The 19,856-nt window shown below is 45.7% G+C and overlaps 1 long non-coding RNA gene across 1 annotated transcript; it reads right to left on the bottom strand.

The window, feature by feature from the left end:
• Nucleotides 1–17,019: 17,019 nt before the first annotated feature.
• LOC116657913 lies at nucleotides 17,020–19,536 on the bottom strand. Its single transcript, XR_004313084.1, has 2 exons — nucleotides 18,227–19,536; nucleotides 17,020–18,135 (listed from the first exon to the last, which is right to left on the bottom strand). It is a non-coding gene; the product is annotated as an uncharacterized LOC116657913 (long non-coding RNA).
• Between the last annotated feature and the right edge of the window lie 320 nt (nucleotides 19,537–19,856).

The following is a 19,856-nucleotide window of genomic DNA, read 5'->3' as shown; positions in this document are numbered from 1 at the left end:
ACCGCGAGCCCAGTCACACCTGTCGCCGTGTAGTTGACCCCCGCCACCCATTTCACCCACCTGCCAGCCTCCCTCCCCTCTGCTAGCCACTGATCTGATCTCGGTACCTATGAGTTTGTTCTTGTTTTATTTTTCAGATTCACGTATAGGTGAAGTCGTACCAGATACGTCTTCCTCTGTCTGAAGTACTTCACTGAGCATAGCACCTTCAGGGTCCATCCACGTTGCTGCAAATGGCAGGGTTCCATCTCTTTCATGGCCGATGGTGTTCCATTGTACATACACCACATCGTCTTTATCCGTTCATCCTTGGTGGACACTTAGCTTGCTTGCATATTTTGACTGTTGTATATAATGCTGCAGCGAACACAGTGGGTGCACGCATCTTTTCTAATTAGAGTTTTTATGTTCTTTGGATAAATATCCAAAAATGGAATAGCTTTTCCACTATGGCTGCACCAGTTTACATCCCCATCCACAGTGCACAAGGGCTCCCATTTCTCTAGACCCTCATGAACAATTGGTATCTCTTGTCTTTTTGATAATAGCCATCCGAACAGGTGTGACGTGAAATCTTGTGGCTTTGATTTGCATTTCCCTGAAGATCAGTGATGTTGGGCACTTTTTCCTGTACGTCGGCCGTTTGTATATCTTCCTTGGAAAAATGTCTATTCAGGTCCTTTGCCAATTTTGAATCAGGTTACTTATTTTTTGCAGTTGAGTTATCTATGTTCCATATATATATTTTGAATATTAATCCCTTATCAGACATGTGGTTTGCAAACTTTCCTTTCTTTCAGTGGGTTTTCTTTTCATTTTGCGGATTGTTTCTTTTGCTGTGCAGAAGCCTTTCAGTTTGATTTAGTCCCACTTATTTATTTGTGCTTTGGTTGCCTGTGCTTTTGGTGTCATATCCGAGAAATCACTGCCAAGAACAGTATCAAGGAGTTTCTTTCTTGTGTTTTCTTCTAGGGATTTTATGGTCTCAGGCATTATGTTTAAGTCTTTCATCCATTTTGAGTTAATTTTTGTGAGTGGTATAAGACAGAGGTCCAGTTTCTTTTTCTGCATGTGGCTATCCAGTTTTCCCAGCATCATTTGTTAAAGAGACTAACTTCCCCATTGAATACTCTTTTTAAAATTTTTTTTCTTTCTTTTTTTTTTTTTGGTGGGGGCAGAGTAATTGTGTTTCTTTATTTCTTTACTTACTTATTTATCTTAATGGAGGTGCTGGGGATTGAACCCAGGACCTTGTGCGTGCTAAGCACACGCTCTACCACTGAGCTATACGTGCCCCCCTCCCACATTGAGTATTCTTGACTCCCTTGTCAAATGTTAGTTGAACATAATTTATAAACATAAATTAGGTTTGTTTCTGGGCTCTCAGTTCTCTTCCTTTGGTCTGTGTGTCTGTTTTTATGCCAGTATCATACCATTCTGTTTACTTTGTAGTGTAATTTGAAATCAGAAAGTGTGATGCTTCCAGTTTTGTTATTTCTTAAGATTGCTTTGACTCTTTGGGGTCTTTTGTGGTCCCAGGCAAATTGTTTTTTCTTTTTTTAAAACTTTTTTTAATTGAGTTATAGTCAGTTTACAATGTTGTGTCAATTTCCCGTGTAGAGCACAATTTGTCAGTTATACACGAACATACACAAATTCATTGTCATATTCTTTTGTTTTTTTCTGTTTCTGTGAAAAATGCCAGTGGAGTTTTGCATTAAATTTATAGATGGCTTTGGATAGCGTGGCCTTGTTAAGAATGTTCATTCCAATCCATTAACATGGGCTATTCTTTGAATCATTTGTATCTTCCTTAATTTCTTCTGTCAGTGTCTTTTACAATGTACAGCTCTCTTACCTACCTTGGTTAGATTTATTCCTAAGTATTTTATCATTTTTGATACTATTATAAATGGGATTAAAAAATTTCTTTCTGATAGTTTGTTGTTAGTGTATATAGAAAGACAGCTGATTTTTGTTTTTTGACTTTTTATTCTGCAACTTGACTGAATTTGTTTATTAGTTCTAACAGTTTTTTGGTGGAGTCTTTATGGCTTTCTGTATCTAAGATCACATCATCTACAAACAGACAACTTTACTTCTTCCTTTCTGATCTGGGTACCTTATATTTCTTTTTCCTGCCTAATTGCTCTGGCTGGGACTTCCAATACTGTGTTGAATAGAAGTGGCAGGAGTGGGCACCCTTGTCTTATTTCTGATCTTTGAATATGATGTTAACTGTGGATTTACATATATATGGCCTTTATTATGTTGGGGTACATTCCTTCTTTATATAATTTGTTGAGAGCTTTTATCATAAAAGCATGTTGAATTTTGTCAAGTGCTTTTTGTATGTCTATTAAGATGATAGTATGACTTTATCCTTCATTTTGTTAATGTGATGTGTCACAGTGATTCGTGTATGTTGAATCACCCTTGCAGCACAGGGATGATTCCAGCGTGATCATGGTATGTGATCCTTTTAATATGCTTTTTTTTTGGGGGGGGTATATATATATATATTTTTTTATTGAAGTATAGTCAGTTTACAATGTTGTGTCCATTTCTGGTGTACAGTACAATGCTTCAGTCATACATGAACATACATATATTCATTTTCATATTCTTTTTCACCATAAGTTACTAAAAGATACTGAATATAGTTCCCAGTGCTATAGCAGTATGAACTTTTTGTTTATCTGTTTTCTGTTAGTTAGTGTCTATAAATCTCAAACTCCCAGTTTATCCCTCTCCATCTCCTTCCCCCCAGTAACCATAATTTTTGTTCCTATGTCTGTGAAATCTGCTTCTGTTTTGTAAATAAATTCATTTCTCTTTTTTTTAGATACCACATATAAGTGATATCAGATGGTATTTTTCTTTGTGGCTTACTTAACTTAGAATGACATTCTCAGGGACATCCATGTTACTGCAAATGACATTATTTTTTTATGGCTCAGTAGTATTCCATTGTATAAATATACCACTTCTTCTTTATCCAGTCATCTGCTTGATGGACATTTAGGTTGTTTCCATTTCTTGGCTATTGTAAATAGTGCTGCTATGAACATTGGGGTGCATGGATATTTTTGAATTAGAGTTCCCTCTGGACATATGCCCAGGAGTGGGATTGCTCGGATCATATGGTAAGTCTACTTTCAGTCTTTTGAGGAATCTCCATACTGTCCTCCACAGTGGCTGCACCAAACTACATTCCTACCAGCAGTGTAGGAGGGTCCCCTTTTCTCCACACCCTCTCCAGCATTTATCATTTGTGAACTTTTGAATGATGGCCGTTCTGACTGATGTGAGGTGATACCTCATTGTAGTTTTGATTTGCATTTCCCTGACAATTAATGATATTGAGCATTTTTCATGTGCCTATTGGCCATCTGTATATCTTCATTGGAGAATTGCTTGTTTAGGTCTTCTGCCCATTTTTGGATTGGGTTTGTTTTTTTCTTATTATGTTGTATGAGCTGTTTATATATTTTGGAAATTAAGCTCTTGTCAGTCTCATATTTGGCAAATATTTTCTCCTATTCCGTAGGTTGTTTTTTTGTTTTGCTTATGGTTTCCTTTAAATATGTTTTTTTTTTTTTTTTTGCCCCTTTTTCCCTTTCTTCTCCGTCTGGAACTCCAGTGTGTACAGTCACACCAAGGAGATATTATGGGTTTGGTTCCAGACCACAGCAATAAAGGGATTAAAAAAAAAGCTATAAATCACAAGAAAACAAGTCTCATGAATTTTTGGTTTCCCAGTGCATATAAAAGTTATGTTTACACTATACTGTAGGCTATTAAGTGTGTGATATCATTATGTCCAAAAAACCACATTCCTCAATTAAAAAATATTTAATTGCTAAAAAATGTTAACCATCTTCTGAGTCTTAAGCAAGTTGTAAGCTTTTTGCTCGTAGAGGCCCGTACCTTGATGCTGATGGCTGCTGACTAATCAGGGTGCTGGTTGTTGAAGATTGGGGTGGCTGTAGTAATTTCTTAGAATCAGACAGCAATGAAGTTTGCTGCATCAGTTGACTTTCATGAATGACCTCTCCGCAGCAGGCAGTGCTGTTTGATGGCATTTTACCCACAGTGGAACTTCTTCCAAAATTGGAGTCAGTCCTCTCAAACCCTGCTGCCGCTTTATCTAAGTTCATGCAACATTCTCAATCCTTTGTTGTCATTTCAACAACCTTCACAGCGTCTTCAGCAGGAGTAGATTCCATCCCAAGAAACCACTCTCTTTGCTCGTCCAGAAGAAGCACCTCCTCCATTAAAGTTTTATCCTGAGATTGTAGCAGTTCAGTCTCATCTTCAGGCTCCACGTCTGATTCTGCTTCTCTTGCTGTTTCCACCACGTCTGCAGTGACTTCCTTTAGTGAGGTCTCCAGCTCCTCAAAATCGCCCATGAAGTTTGGAATCAACTTCTTCCAGACCCCTGTTAATGGTGAAATTTTGACCTCGTCCTCTGAATCACCGACGTTCTTAATGGCACCTAGAATGGTGAATCTTTTCCAGAGGTTTTTAACTGGCTTTGCCCAGATCCATCAGAGGAATCACTGTCTATGGCAGGTATAACATTGAGAAATATGAGGCCTGAAAATCAAAATGACCCCTTGACCCACTGGTGCGGAACGGATGTTGTGCTAGCAGGCGTGAAGACAACATTCACCTCCTCGTCCATCGCCATCGCTGCTGGGAATGGCAGTGGGATTGGGAACTGCAGGTCTCACAGGTAGGCGGTAGTTGCTGCAGAAGTGAAGTTCAAGGTGGTTCTGAGCATCAGCGTGGAAAGAGTACGAGGAGCCGGGCCTCCCAGGGTCAGCCTGGCTCACAGGAGAGACCTGAGGCCGAGTGGACACCAGCACGCTCTGCCCAAAGGTGCCTCCTAAAGCCGCTACTTCACTTTAGTCTTGGGCCTTCAAAGAGCACTTAACCTTGCTCAGCTCCACGTGCTGGGGGGCCTTCCTCGGTTCTGGGCTTTCCTAACTTTCGCTAAGGATGCCAAGAGATTGTCGGCTTTAGGGATGATCAGTGGTGGTTAGAAGAGTATCTCACTGGGAGCTGACACATAGTAGGTCTTCCCCCACCAGTTGCTGGGGCTCCTCCGGGCTCTGCTTTGCTTGCTGTCCAGGTGCGAGGCACGTCCTGCCGCCTTCCCAGGTGGCGTGGCCGCTGGCCTCCACGATGGCCCCCGAGTACCGTCACCTCCTGGTGTTCAGACTCGTATGGTCCGTTCTCTCACTGCCCTGTGTGATCAGTAGAGCACAGCAACATTAATGATGGAGGACTCCAGGAGTAGGTCAGAAAGACACTGCAGCTTCAACCTTGTTTTCTTGGATTGCTTGCTCTGGGAGACGCCGGGGGCCATGTTCTGAGGACACCCAAACCTGGAGTGTGCACGCTTGCTCCCCGCAAGGAAGGGACCCAGCTGTGGCACCAATTTGCCGCTCATGGGAACGAACCCCCTTGGAAATGGATCCTCCAGCCCCAGGTGAGCCTTCAGAAGAATGACGCATCAGCGAGCAACTTGCTGAACTGTCACAACTATGTGCCTCCGACCTTCTTATTACATGAGAAAAATAAACCACTAATTTGTCTAAGTCAGGGGTTGCCCAACTCTAACTCATGGGCTGGCTGCCTGTGTTTTAGTAAATAAAGTTTTATTGGCACACAGCCACACTCATTTGTTTGTATACTGTCTGCAGCTGCTTTCCCTCCACAGCGGCAGAGGTGAGTGTCGTGATGGAGGCTGTGGCCCACCGCCTGAGACTCTGTCTTCCCTGGCCCTTTGAGAGAAAGTTTGCCAATGCTTTCTTTGCCTAAGCCATTGCTTTCCCCCCCTACTTGTAGCTGAACACAATACGTAAGTGATGTGTGGTCCAGTCCACAGGACATTTGTTCTTGAAGAACCAGCTGTCTCAGTAATGGGGATGCTCAGTGGAGAATCTTGTCAGAAAGACCATCTGGCTTACCTCTGCACTGACCAACAGCATCCGTGAGGAAGCAGAGTCCATCTTAGCTGATTCAAGAGACTTTAATGAAAGGACTTCCTACAGAGGTGAGGGAGAGTGAAGAGAGCACACACAGGATGCTGAGGCCCCCAGAGGCCCGCCACCACGGGAGCCATTGCCTCCTGCCGACCCCACTGGTACATTAGCATCAACTAGTAATTATGGTTCAAGCTACTCTAAGAATTCAGATCCAGTTTGAACCATTGTGTCAGGACAAAGTTGGGTGCTGGAGCAATTAATTACCCAGAAGACGCAGCCTTCGGAATCTCTCTTGCTACAAGTCTACCATCTGAGCAATTGTGCAAAGGAGCCTGTGGCCTTGCTTGGCAGGACAATTACTGCCTCTCTGCTTGATTTTGCATGTATAAACTGCAAAAGCTTTTTCATCTAATCACAAATACCCAAAACAGGTTTTAGTTGTCACTTTTATACAGATTTTTAAAGCCATGAGTATTATATATAACTAACAGAGAAACAGAGTTTTTGTGTTTGTTTGTTTGTTTTTTATTGAAGTACAGTCAGTTACAGTGTGCCAATTTCTGGTGTACAGCACACTGTCCCAGTCATACCTATACATACATTTGTTCGTTTTCATACTCTTTCATTAAAGGTTATTACAAGATATTGAACATAGTTCCCTGTGTTATACAGAAGAAACTTTTAAAAATCTATTTTTATATATAGTGGCTAACATTTGTAAATTTCAGACTCCCAAATTTATCCCTTCCCACCTCTTTTCCCCCTGGTAACCATAAAATTGTTTACTATGTCTGAGAGTCTGTTTCTGTTTTGTAGATGAGTTCATAGTGTCCTTTTTTCTTTTTTTATATTCCACAGATAAGTAATATCATATGGTATTTTTCTTTCTCTTTCTGGGTTACTTCGTTTAAAATGACAATCTCTAGGTCCATCTGTGTTGCTGCAAATGGCATTATTTTATGCTTTTTTATGGCTGAGTAGTATTCCATGGTATAAGTATACTACAACTTCTTTATCTGTCATCTGTCTTTATCAGTCATCTGTTGATTCACATTTCAGTTGTTTCCATGTCTTGGTTATTGTGAATAGTGCTGCTGTGAACATTGGTGTGCAGGTGTCTTTTTGAATTAGAGTTCCCTCTGATATATACCCTGGAGTGGGATTGCTGGATCATAGGGTAAGTCTATTTTTATTGTTTAGAGAAATCTCCATACTGTTTTCCATAATGGTTGCACCAGATTGCATTCCCACCAGCAGTGTAGGAGGGTTCCCTTTTCTCCACACCCTTTCCAGCATTTATCATTTGTGGACTTTTGAATGATGGCCTTTCTGACTGCTGTGAGGTGATACCTCATTGTGGTTTTGATTTGCATTTCCCTGATAATTAGTAATATTGAACATTTTTTTCATGTGCCTATCGGCCACTTGTATGTCTTCATTGGAGAATTGCTTGTTTAGGTCTTCTGCACATTTTTGGATTTTTTTTTTATTATTTAGTCATATGAGCTGTTTATATATTCTGGAAATTAAGCCCTTGTCAGTCTCATCTTTTGCAAATGTTTTCTCCCATTCTGTAGGTTGTCTTTTGTTTTATTTATGGCTTCCTTTGCTGTGCAAAAGCTTGTAAGTTTAATTAGGTCCCATTTGTTTATTTTTGCTTTATTTCTATTGCCTGGGTAGAGTGTCCTAGGAGAACATTGCTAAGATTTGTGTCAGAGAATGTTTTGCCTATATTTTCTTCTAGGAGATTTATCATGTCATGTCTTAAATTTAAGTCTTTAAGCCATTTTGAGTTTATTTTTGTGCATGGTGTGAGGGAGTGTTCTAACTTCATTGATTTACATGCAGCTGTCCAGTTATCCCAACACCAGTTGCTAAAGAGACTGTCTTTACTCCACTGTATGTTCTTGCCTTCTTTGTTGAATATTAATTGACGATAGGTCCGTGGGTTTATTTCTGGGCTCTCTGTTCTGTTCCGTTGATCCATATGTCTGCTTTAGTGCCAGTACCACACTGTTTTGCTTACTATAGCTTTGTAGGATTGTCTGAAGTCTGGGAGAGTTATACCTCCAGCTTTGTTCTTTTTTCTCAGGATTGCTTTGGTAATTCTGAATCTTCTGTGGTTCCACATAAATTTTATAATTATTTGATCTCACCTGGTGATTTGCAGACACATCCATGCTGACTGTGACTTTGTGTACTGATGCTCTTACTGGGCAGTACATGCCAGAGAAGGGCGGCCGTCCTCTTCCTTTACATGCTGAGACCCAGGCCCAGCCCCAGACACAGTTCAGATGTTCAGAGAGGAGCCACAGGCTCCGTTCCCCAGCGCTCTGCCTGCAGCGTGAGGGCAGCTGCAGAGGGCCCGCCCTGCTCTGCAAGCTCTTGGTTGCCACTCCATCTAGTATTGCTGTTTAACAAGTTATCCAAGAACCAGCGCTGAGAACAACCGTCTTACTAGGTTTAACAGAACTCAGCTGGTCAGCAAGTTGGGCAGAGCATGCCGGGGATAACTGCCTCTGCTCCCCGGTTTCCAAAGTCTTCTCTGGGAAGGCTTCAGTGCCGGGGGTGACGCCACACTTGGGGGCTGGAATCTTCCCAGCGCTCTTTTGCTCTCATGTCGAGTGCCTGAGACAGGAAGGCTTGAAGACTGAGACAGCAGACACTCACCCCTGGCTTCTCCACGTGGTTGGGCTTCCTCAGAACATGGCGCTCCCACCTGCTGACCTTCCCGTAGGCTGGCTCAGGCTCCACGTGCTGGTGTCCTGGTGAGCAAGGAGAAGCAGCGTGGCCTTTTTTAACCCAGCCTTGGAAGTCACACGGCATCTTTTCTGACACTGTCTGTCGTGCCAAGCAGTCATAAGCCCACCCACATTCAAAGGAAGAGAAACTAGTCCCCACTCGCCATGGAAGGGAGTATCAAATAATTTTAGAGTCATGTTTTAAAACCAGCATATTGGAAATGGGGGAGCAGTTTCATGTGCCTGGTAGAAAGTGGCAGAAAAAAAAGTGTAACATTTTCTCCTCTGGAGGTTGGAGTAACTCACCCAAAAAGATGCACAGCAGGCAGGCTGAGTGAACCTTTTAACTGGACTGCAGGGGTCAGAGCTTTAAACTCCAGATGATCCATGTGTGGCAGTGATGCTGTTGGTGTGACGGAGCATTATTAAAGAGCTGTGAGTTGGCCATTTCTCTACCATCTTTCTCTCCTGCCTAACATTTGAGACGCATTACAACCCTGAGGGGAGAGGCTTAGAAGATCATATAACTGCATCCTATTGGGGTGGTGCAAACTGAAGTGCTAAGAAGGGACAGGGTTGTGAATAAGGTGTGGTCATTGGCTGGTTCCCAAAGGAGATGGGGTGACCATCAGGCTGAGCAAACCATGAGTCCAGGAGCAGGAAAAGAGAACTTGGGGTGGACTGGAAGGGAAAGTCACATCTGTGAATAGCTTACAAGAGGTCACGGAGGGAAGCTTCGGTTTACTGGGATTGCAGAGGGGGAGGAATGAATATAAGTGAGGCCAGAGGTGGCAGTTAAATGCGGAAGAGACTTAGAGACCTTAGTAAGATCTCATGAGAAATGGGTTTAGGGTGTTGCTCTTGGTTTTTGGAAAGCAAAATAGAAAAGTTTCAAGGCTGACTGTGAGACCACCACAGGACATAGACACTTTCCAGGTCATGTGATGGAGGGTCATAAACAGACATCAACACGGTCATGCTGTACCATGGAGCATCCCCAGGAGACAGAATTGGCCGCCCACATATTGACAGAAGCACTTCTCATGGTGTGGTCAGGTGTGGTCGACTGTTGCTCCCATGCCTGCTAACATTCTGAAAGGAAATTGAGACCCAGTGGTTTCTGGATGTTGTGTGCCTCGTTGGCCATAGCAGGTTGGCCCTTGAGTTTACTTAGGGCTTTTACGTTCATGATCTCATTTATCTTACAAGCTTGTGAAGTTGGCAGGGAAGGTATTATCATGCCCATTTTGGGGATAAGGGAGCTGGAATTGGGGAGGTTAAGTGGCTTCTCCAAGCCAGGCAGCAGCAGGGCCAGGACTGGAATCCAAGTCTCATGCCTCCTGGTTTTGCTGGGACCTCTGGCCCCTGCCCTGCCGCCTTCCGTGCTGAGCCGGGAGCGCACGTGTGCCATGAGCTGGCTGACCCCTCTCCCAGTGGCAGGCGGAAGCGGGAAGGGTTTGACTGCTTCTCATAGCTGGAGTCCATTTCAACTTCAGCCTTCCTTCCAGACATGCACCCTCCCACTCCAAGCCCCTTGCACAGTGTTGCTGCTGCAGTTGCCAGCGTTTCAACAGCCGCGGGGGCCGCTGCTCCTTTTCTTCCCTCACTGACCTGTTGTCCACTGCTGCGTAACAAGCGACTCGAAACCCTGGTGGCTTAGAACCGTGGCCATTGTTATTTCTCACATTTCCGTGGATCAGCAATCTGGGCAGCTTTTCTGACGGTCTTGCCCGGGTTCACACACACGGTGGTGATCATCTGGTCATGAGGCTGGGGCTGAAGAGCCCAAGATGCCCTCACTCTTATGTCTGGTTGTTGGTGGGACCCCTCCATTCTCCTCCAAGTGGCCTCTAAGCCTTCAGTAGGCAAGCCCGGCTTCCCCACAGCCTGGCAGCCTCGGGGTTCCAAGAAGGTGCCAGGGAAGCTGCAAGGCTCTTTAAGACCTAGACTCATGAAAGCACCCAACATCACATCCATCATACTCTATGGGTCAAAATCAGAAAGCCAGCCCAGATTCAAAGGGGTGGAGAAATGGACCTCAAAGATGGAGTCTTGATGGGAGGGGCAGCAGTGTCCCTCTGCAGAGGGGCATGGGCTCACTGGGGACCATTATTGATAACAATCTGCCACAAGGATGAGCCAGCACATGCCCTAGAAGGAAGAAGCAAGACTCTTTTCTATTACAGCACTTGCATATCAGCCGGTGTTGTTCGGCGGTGCACGACAGAAACAGGCTCAGCTAACTTAGACAGAACACTCATACAGCAGACGGGCATCCGGAAGCTCCCCGACTTGATGGGAGCATTTTGCAATGAGACCTCAGAAGTGATGGGAAGACGGCAGCCCTGGGGGTCTCCGAAGCAGGGATCGACGGACAGCCTTCATAGGGAACTGCCACTGGGATGACTTTGTTCCATCTGATTTTTTTCCTTTGGGGTGGGGGAGGTCTTTGTGTCACTTGGCTCAAGATTCGGATTCCTTGAGGATGTAATGTACAGCCTAAGGAACACGGTCAGTGGTGCTGTAATAACTTAGTATGGGACAGACAGTTACTAGACTTACTGTGGTGATCATTTCATATGTACACAGATGTCAAATCATTGTGTAGTACATCTGAAACTAACTGTATTGTACATCAACTATTTTTCAATTAAAAAAATGTTCAGATTCCCTGGGGAGCTGACTTGGGAGATGTTCCCACTGCCTGGGTGGGCGGTGGGGGCAGGGCACCTTGATTGGCCCTCATGGAGTGGGGTTGGGGTGGTGTCCCAGAGGAAGACTGAGGTGCTGTGTAAAAACTGGGAGAGGTGCGAGGCAGGCAGAAATACCAGTTGTCTACTGACTTCTAGTGACTCCCTGAGGGAGCTTAATTGGATCTTTGGGGCCTGACAGTGACTAATGTATGAACAATGTCATTTTATCTCAGTGCCTCCACTTCCTCTCCCACCCCAATCATTAAAAACAATCATTAAAAATCTTTTTTTTTACTTTTACATTTCATGCAGAATGTAAATTTAGGTTAACTTCTGTCTCGCTGGACGTAACTTCTTAAATGGAAGTTTTCCCAAAGGTTCTGTCAGTCGCCGTGTTTTGTTCTCAGTATCCTCGCTGAGCCGTTTAGCCCCTGTCATGATGTCAGGCCTCCCCTCCCTGCAGGTGACTCCTCCGTTTGGCACTGGCCATGTCCAGCCTCCCATGAGAATCCTCCACCCAAGTCCACTAGACTCAGCCTGCTCTCCCTCCAAGACGTACTGTGGCAGGTACCACACAGTGGCTCCCTCGGCATCAATTTCAACCCCCTTATGCACGTCTCCCTGTTCTGTAAAGTCTGGAAAGACAGAAATGACTTTTTTTTCCAAACTCCCGGGCAGCTGGGGAGCCACACTTGGTTGAATCCCTCCAAGCAGGCCCATCCATGTGAGACACGGGTGGCATGTGGACGCTGCGTCCGTGTCAGAGGCTTTTGGTCCTTCTGCGGCAGCGTGGGAGCCTCTCCTGGCCGGTCCTCTAAAGTCACAGACTGTGCGTGGTGACAGCAGTAGGGTGTCTGCTAGAACATTCCCGTGGGCAGGTTGGAGTTATCTCCTGGCTGCATCGCTCCTGGCCCTATAGCAGCCAAGCTTCCTGGCCCCATGGATATTTTGTGAGACAGCTAATGGAATAAACCTTTTCTGCTTAAACTTGTTAGAGTGGATTCTGTTGTCCGCAACTAAGAACGCTGCCTGATGTGCACACTCACTCGCTCCCCCAGTGCTGTGGTGGGAATGTTAAGCCCTGTGCCAGGCTGTGCTTCCCCCAGCAGTGTGTGTGTGAGCTGCAGCTGCTTTGTCCTCTTGCCAGCACCGGGTTTTGTCAGCACTTTATTGATGCTGGTAAAAGAAACAATATAATTTTTAAAAAATGATCCAATATCATCATGTGACTGTGGGTGGGAGACAAGATATTAACACACACACACTGGTTTTTAAAAACTTTGCGTTGTAGTTTTTTCAAAAAGCATGTTTCTTATTAACACTAGTTAGGTCTTTTGAGTCCAGCTCCTCATTTTTGGGACCTATCTTGTCACAGATGAAAAATTTAGGAAAGTCTTCAAGGTATTATTTGATTTAAACTAGAAAAACCTCTCCGAATCTGTGGGTAGCTTCTCTAAACGTTCCCGTCTCCTCCTTGGGTGGGCGAATGGACTGTGCACGGAGCTGTCTCCTCACCCGTCCAGGACAAGCGACAGAAACTAGCTTCGTATCCCTGAATTGCCCTGCGAATGTGGGAGGAGACCAGGCGTAAAGTGGCTCAGGTGTAGAAGTTCGGTCCCACAACCGGCCGATAATTCAGCCGTCATTTTCATGTTGAATTAGGAAGCACATTCAGAGGTAAGAGGCATATGGTTAGCAGCTAATTAATGGCCTTGGTGGAATTCTTATCAATTCAGGAGACTGCGCTAATTTGAAACCGCTGCCAGCTCTGTCTGTTAATGAGCCGTGCTCCGTTCCCTCCACCCTTCCCCTAAGTGTCCTCCCTGACCCCTAAGTCTGTTGCAAAGCTAAATGAGTGTTCCGACCTGCCAGGGCTGGAGTCTGACCTCAGCACAGCCCTTCATCCACTGGGGAATTTCCCGTTTCACTGTCTAAGGCAATGATCTCAGCACACGATGGCTGATGTCCAGAGAAATCCTTTTACAAAGAGACCAGGGCCCAGTGTTGTGTTGTGTTTGCTGGTGTGTGTGTGTGTGTGTGTGTGTGTGTGTGTGTGTGTGTGTGTGTGTGTGTGTGTGTGTGTGTGTGTGTGTGTGTTGGGGGTGGAGGTGGGGAGCTAGAGGGCAAGGTGGCTGCTGAAAGAGGCAGGGGCTGCTGAGGTCACTCATTCCAAAGAACCAAGTAAATTGCTTCTGGATAGTCCATCATGTCGACAGTTCCTGTCTCCTTTCCTTCCCTCCTTGGTGCTGACAACCGGACCCTTTGGGACCCGGTGGCTGGCGCAGGACAGGCGCATCCTGAACCGCTCGGGTCCGAGCATCTCATCCTCCGCAGACACAGGAATTGCATTCACTATCTTGTGCTCCATGTTTGAGACCAGAAGTCGGACTCTTCATGTCAGCTTCGGTGGAGGGAGTCTAAAGCATATCACGTGGCCAGGCCCAGATTGAAGGGATGGAGAAATGGACTCCACTTCTTGAAGGAAGGAGCTGAAAAATACTGTGACCACATTTCCTCCACCTGTGGCAACTGGTGACTGCGACAGCTAACTCAGCAACGGGATAACCTCTGACATTACATTTAAAAAAACCCTCTAAATCTCCATCTCCAGGGTCACTCAGAAAAGCAATGTCTTGCTAAGGCAGGGAAATATTACAGGAAGGAGGTTAGATAATCTCATTCTTCTCTTCTAATTACCCAGTTGGTTTTGTTCCAAAGGGCCAGCCATCATCTCCTCGAATCCATCAAGAACTCACAGCCTCTGGTCTTACTGCTCCATCAAGGAAGAGCAATACGTTTATTCTTGTCTTCATTTCTTAACTGCTGAGGAAGATGTTGCTGAGTTTTAAGGGGTGATAATTAATCATGCCTCTTCCCCTTCCATCTTTGGAATCAGTTGAGAAATAGATGCAAGCAATGGGAACTGGAGATCAAAATAGCAGCTCCGGTGCGGGCAGCCCTGGACCAGGGACTGTGGTTTGGGCTGCGGCCAGACCCGGCTCCCTGCCTCTCCCTCTCAGGGCCTGGGATGCCCGTGGCGGGGACCTGGGTCTGCAGAGCAGGTCCACTGGCTTGGCCAGACGGAAGGAGCACTGTCGCCTCTCACATCTGAGGTCATGGATGTCAGAGGGATCAGGGCAGGGCTTGGGTACACGGAGAGAGGGGCCCCTGGGCTCTGTGTGCCTGTGGCTCCTTCCTTCCTCTCCTCACCACCAGGCAGCTCCGGCCCTGCTCTTCCCTCGGGTAGGAGTGAGGCGGCGGAGCATGCAAGGTTAGGTGGAAGCTCTCCTCCAATACTTTCTGTTCTGATTTGGGGGCACTTTTTCTGTATGCATATATTTTTAAAACCTCTCGTTGAAGCAAACTATACCTATAGAGAAGAGCACACATCATAAACGTGTGGCTCAGTACATTTTCCTCAAATTAAAAACACATATAAAACACCAGATCACAAATCAGAAAATTACCAGCCCTCTAGAAGCCGTATGAATCCCTCTCTCTCTCCCCCTCTCTCTTTGGATCTGGCTTCTTTTGCTCAAAATTGTGCTTGTGAGTTTCCCTATGTTGTGTATAGATGCAGATGGTTAATTCTCTTTGCTGTTTGGTATCCTGCTCTGTGAATACCCTGTGATTTACTTACCTATTCTACTGTTGATGGGCATGTGTGTAGCTGCCAGATTTGGCTGATTAAAACCATTCTAATATGTGTATTTCTGACTGATATGTCCCTGGAGCTATCTTCTGGGCCCCAGCTACTCCGCCTCTAGAGATAGAGCCGCCAAAATGCTTAGCGATTTTAGACACTGAAGACTGTTTTTCAGAGTGGAACCGTTTGGAGCTCCCGCTGGCCACATTGTGAGAGTCCCAGCTGCCCGTCTCCCCGCCTCCTAATACTCTGATGTCCTGTAGATGAGGGTGAAATACCAGGGGAGGGAGAAAATGGGTCCCTCTATAGTTGAAAATGGAAAACATTTTTAAAGAATTAAAAAAAAATGCAGCAGTCCTTATTTTTTGATGCATTTCAAAGTAAGTTGCAGGCAATTAACAGATGGGGGTCTTATCAGGGGCAACACCACCCTACAGGCAGGAGACTGATTTATGATCTAAGTTTAGAAACATGAGATGCTCTCAAAATCTCACTCAGCTCTGTGGAGGAAGGGTTTTGTGGACAAAACGTTCCCTGCACAGAAAATGTGATAAAGCACCAAATTAGTGACTGCAGCGATGAAGTGGGAGTGTTTACCCTTTCCCGCGTGCCAACAATGTGCTCCTTAATTTGAAAATAGGGTACAAAGTGTTAGCAAGTGAAGAAGAGAAATCGTTCATCACTCAGCTTGACATATCTCCTTTGCGGCAGAAGCAAGAAGAGGGAGCCTCTTTGCTCCATTTATTCTGGGTTTCATCTGACTTCTCTGAGAAAGGACCAGATGCTCTAATGAGGGGTACCAGACACCGAGGATATCTGGAGATCAGGACAAAGCATGCTGACAGCTTTCCCCTCGAGAAGCCCACCTTCCCTCCGAGCTCCCCAGAGCACTCCGTATGCACCGCCCAACAACAAGGCTTATTATCGCTTTCTGCAAATGGTAGGAGAGTGGTGCAGGGAGGCTGAAAAGGCTCACTGGAGGCTACAGGGGAAGCTAAATGTTCAGCTCAAAATAGAAACTGAGAGCTCTGGGAAACTCAGACAGCCTGAGAGGGTCCTTTAATCTCTGGACCCTTCTGTGTCTTTTTAGACAATAAGCCTTTCCTTGAAAGTTTTTTTTCCCTCCCTTAATGACAGAGCTGCCAGCTCTCCTCCAGGAAATTGTAAAAAGGTGACATTTAACAGTGGAAATTGAAACTCTAATTGACTTCTCCAAAAGCAGAGAAACAAGTGGCCTGTATTCCTTCTCTTGGCCCAATGTTTCTAGCTGTCCCCTTGGGTTCTACCTTGAGGGAAGCTGAGGAGGCAAAACAGAACAGTTCACTTGCGTGGATCTAGTCACACACTCGAGATGGTTTTTACCGTGCAGCGGGAGACGTGGAGAGCCCAGCCAAGTAGACAGAGGTTTCACGTCACTAGGCCCTGGGAACAAGGCAGCCCCAGAATCTCTTGCAGTGATACAAAAAGAGCTGGTGGTGAATCCTCCATTTCCAGATCTCGGTGTATGGGGGCCTGTGACTATTTGGATTAGTTGTGTTACTTGCTTTGGCTAGCAGAAACGTGAGCAACATGTACTTGTGCAGGAGCTCTTGCCTTCTTGTTTGCAGTCTTTGGCATGAGAAGAACATGCCCCAGGGGGCCTGCTGGTCAAGGAGAATGAGGGACACCTGCGGCCTGGAGCCTAGCCCCATGGAGCCCTGCCTAGATTGGCTAACCCCTAGCCTCTTTGCCACCATGTAAGCAAGAAATATTTGCTTATTGTTGTGAGCTTCTCAGTTTTGTGGTGGTTTGTTATGCAGCACGTTATGTTATAGCTGACAGATACAGGGCCATTGAATGGAAAATAGGTAGAGAGAGATTCTTGGTGTGCTGCGAACAAAATTTACGAAAGTGTTCAGCTTGAAATTGTCACATAGCAAGCACCCAGTAACTATGAGAGGAACTGAATTTAACAGAGTGATTGTATTTCATGTATTTGAAAAAGAATAGAGTGAACCACACTATATGTTCTGAAAGTCTTCCCTGCCTGTTGATGTCATCCTTTTAATAACCGTAACTTTCATGAATCTTTTTTTCTAATGGCTTCCCCCCCCCCCCCATCTCTTCCCTGGTCAGTATGTTGACATCTACCTACAATTCAATACTGGGCTGAACCATGAACACTCATATACCCACCAACTAGACTCTACAAAATTAACATTTTGCTGTATTTATTTTGTTACGTGTCTACCTCTTCATCCTTCTATCCATCCACCAATCTATCTTATTTTTAAAATACATTTCAAAACAGATTGCAGCTATCAGTACACTTCTCCACATGGAGACTTTTGACAAATACATATACCCATCAACCCTGAAAGTTTCTTCATGTCCTTTCCTAGGTAATCTCATCCCTACACCTCAGGGTAAAGACTATTTTGATTTTTTTCATTATAGATTAGTTTTGCCAGTTTTAGAACTTCATATAAATGGATTATACACTATGTAGTCTTTTTTTTTTAACTTTTTAAAATTGAGTTATAGACTATGTAGTCTTTTGACATAACATTTTTGATATTCATCCGTGTTGTGTCTATCAGTAAGGATCCTCATATTTAAATGAATAGTTACACAGGATCTTTGCAGACTCTCTTTACCTTCAAAATTTTGGCTTCTGTGATGTGTATACAGTTACAGTAACCACTGCTGAATAATACACTTGTACCAAACATCCTGCTGAAACGGCTTGTCTGTCAGAGACCTTGTTCTTCGGTTTTCATCCCCGCCTCTCCCCCGGTTTAGGGTTGATAAATCTTTCAAAATTGCTGAGGAAATTTATCAAGATTTGTCCCATAGGCACAGTGCTGTTGATTTGCTGAGTTCAGTAAAATGTAGGGGCTGACCCAGCTCTTAGGATTCACGGCATCTGACTTTTCTCCAGGGGTCGTCGGTGGTTTATCCTTCACAGGCCTCATAACACGGCGTCCACACCGCGGGCGCGTAGCGGGAGTGACGGCCAGGCCTGGCACGTTGTCCTTCCTCTTGGCTCTGCCCAGCCTGGGCGACCGGAGTCCACAGCACTGAGTGGGAAAAAATGAAACTAAATAAGAAAAAAACGACACTTCCTCCACAGCAGCTGAATGCCAGTGCTCAGCCTATTCGACCACTTACACTTAGCTTGCGGTTTTTAACTAGGCTGTTTCTAAACATCAAAGCCACACTCAGCTCCCGGCTCCGTTCAAGGACAACGTAGAGAAGCAGGAACTACGTCTCCCAGAATCCCTCTCCCCTTGGACTTCCGGGTTGGCGCGGCGCGGACTTCTCGCGATCCTTGGAGGGCGGAAGTGACGCAACACGAGCGTCGTCCTCCCCGCGAAGGGCGAGTGCGGGGACCGGTGCTGTCTGGTGGTTGCGGCGCCCCGGTGGGCTCCGTCCGGCTGCCGTCCGCTCCCCCGACGTCTGGGCCTGGCTGCCGCCCCGCCGCCTCAGCCCGGCCGCTGACACAGGCCCAGCCGCGCATAAGCGTGTCGCCAGCATCCTCCCGCACACGCGGAAGGTCGCACCCCTGTAGCAGGTGCCCCGTTCTGCTGTCTCTCGCTTGAACCCTGAGTGGATACACTCACCTCAGAGGGTGTGCAGCTCTGACTGCTGGCTCCTCCTTTTCCTTCCCAACATCCTGGTTTGGTTCCACACTCCACCACGTAGCGAGGTTAGGGAGAGCGGCCGAGTCTGGCCTCAACGGTGACTTGGTGAACCTGAGCCGACCCTGGCAAGGGTAACGGCCACCGTCCTGGCCAGTGAGATGGGGCGAAGTCACTGAGGGGAGAATAGCCCCTTCCAGTAAAGAGTTAAGTGTAGGAGAAAATGGCTCTTTTTGTTGTTTTTCTACTGAATGTTGCCCTAAGGTGGTGTGCCACAGGGGTCACTGGCCTTAGAGAAACGTGCAGCAGGGTGGAAGGAGGGACCTTGGGTCCTTGGAGACTCACTGGGCTGCTCAAGGAACCAGCCCTGGAGTAGCTAACTCCTTCCTTTTGCCTGGGACTTCTCGCCTTTAGTACTGTCGACTGAAAAAAATGCATAACTTAAAAGTTGGTAATTATTTTATTCTGTGGATTTTCTGAGGACTTGAAGCGCAGGAAAACAGCCTCTCAAATAGCTCTCAGGGACTGCTCCAAAGAGGTAAGGGAGGAGCCAGGATATATAGGAGTTCTTATAACGCAGACCAGGTAGTTGGAACATCAAAAGATTACTGTTTAATTACTGTTTAATTCTTTAATTAAGAAAACCAGATATCTCAAGTTAAGGAATTCAGCCCTTTTCTATGTGTGGGCAGGTGCAACAGTCTGGGCTCACTGAAATCATGCCTTTTGCTACACCCTGTATCTAGGGACAGTGTCCTGTCTTTCCCATCCTGTGTCCCCTCAGGGTGCATCATTAGGGGTCACTGCAATGGCTGAGGGCTTGGCAGCAGGCAGCCCGTTTTTCTCCATCCGGTGTTCCCCAGGACTCACCGTTGAGGGCAGCCGTAGTGGCTTGATACTGTTTACTGACATGTCAGGCAGCATCGTTCACTCACAGTACTAAAAGTCCTGTGTCCTGGGAAAACCCTCAGTTCTGAGTGTGCCGATGGTCCCTTCGAGCCCTGCCTCAGGACTTCTTTAATGGGAGATGATTCCCCTTACTGTTGAAACCCTTTGAGTTGTGGCTGTTTTTGATACTTATAGCTGAAAGCATTCTGAATGATACAGGGCAGTAAAAGAATATGCCTTTTGTTTCTGACAGCAGTTATAAAAGAGGTATT

The sequence above is a fragment of the Camelus ferus genome, chromosome 19, assembly GCF_009834535.1.
Source record: "Camelus ferus isolate YT-003-E chromosome 19, BCGSAC_Cfer_1.0, whole genome shotgun sequence".
Classification (NCBI taxonomy): Eukaryota; Metazoa; Chordata; class Mammalia; order Artiodactyla; family Camelidae; genus Camelus; species Camelus ferus.
Note: the sequence above shows the minus strand (reverse complement) of the source record. Positions and strands in the feature narration are given on the sequence as shown.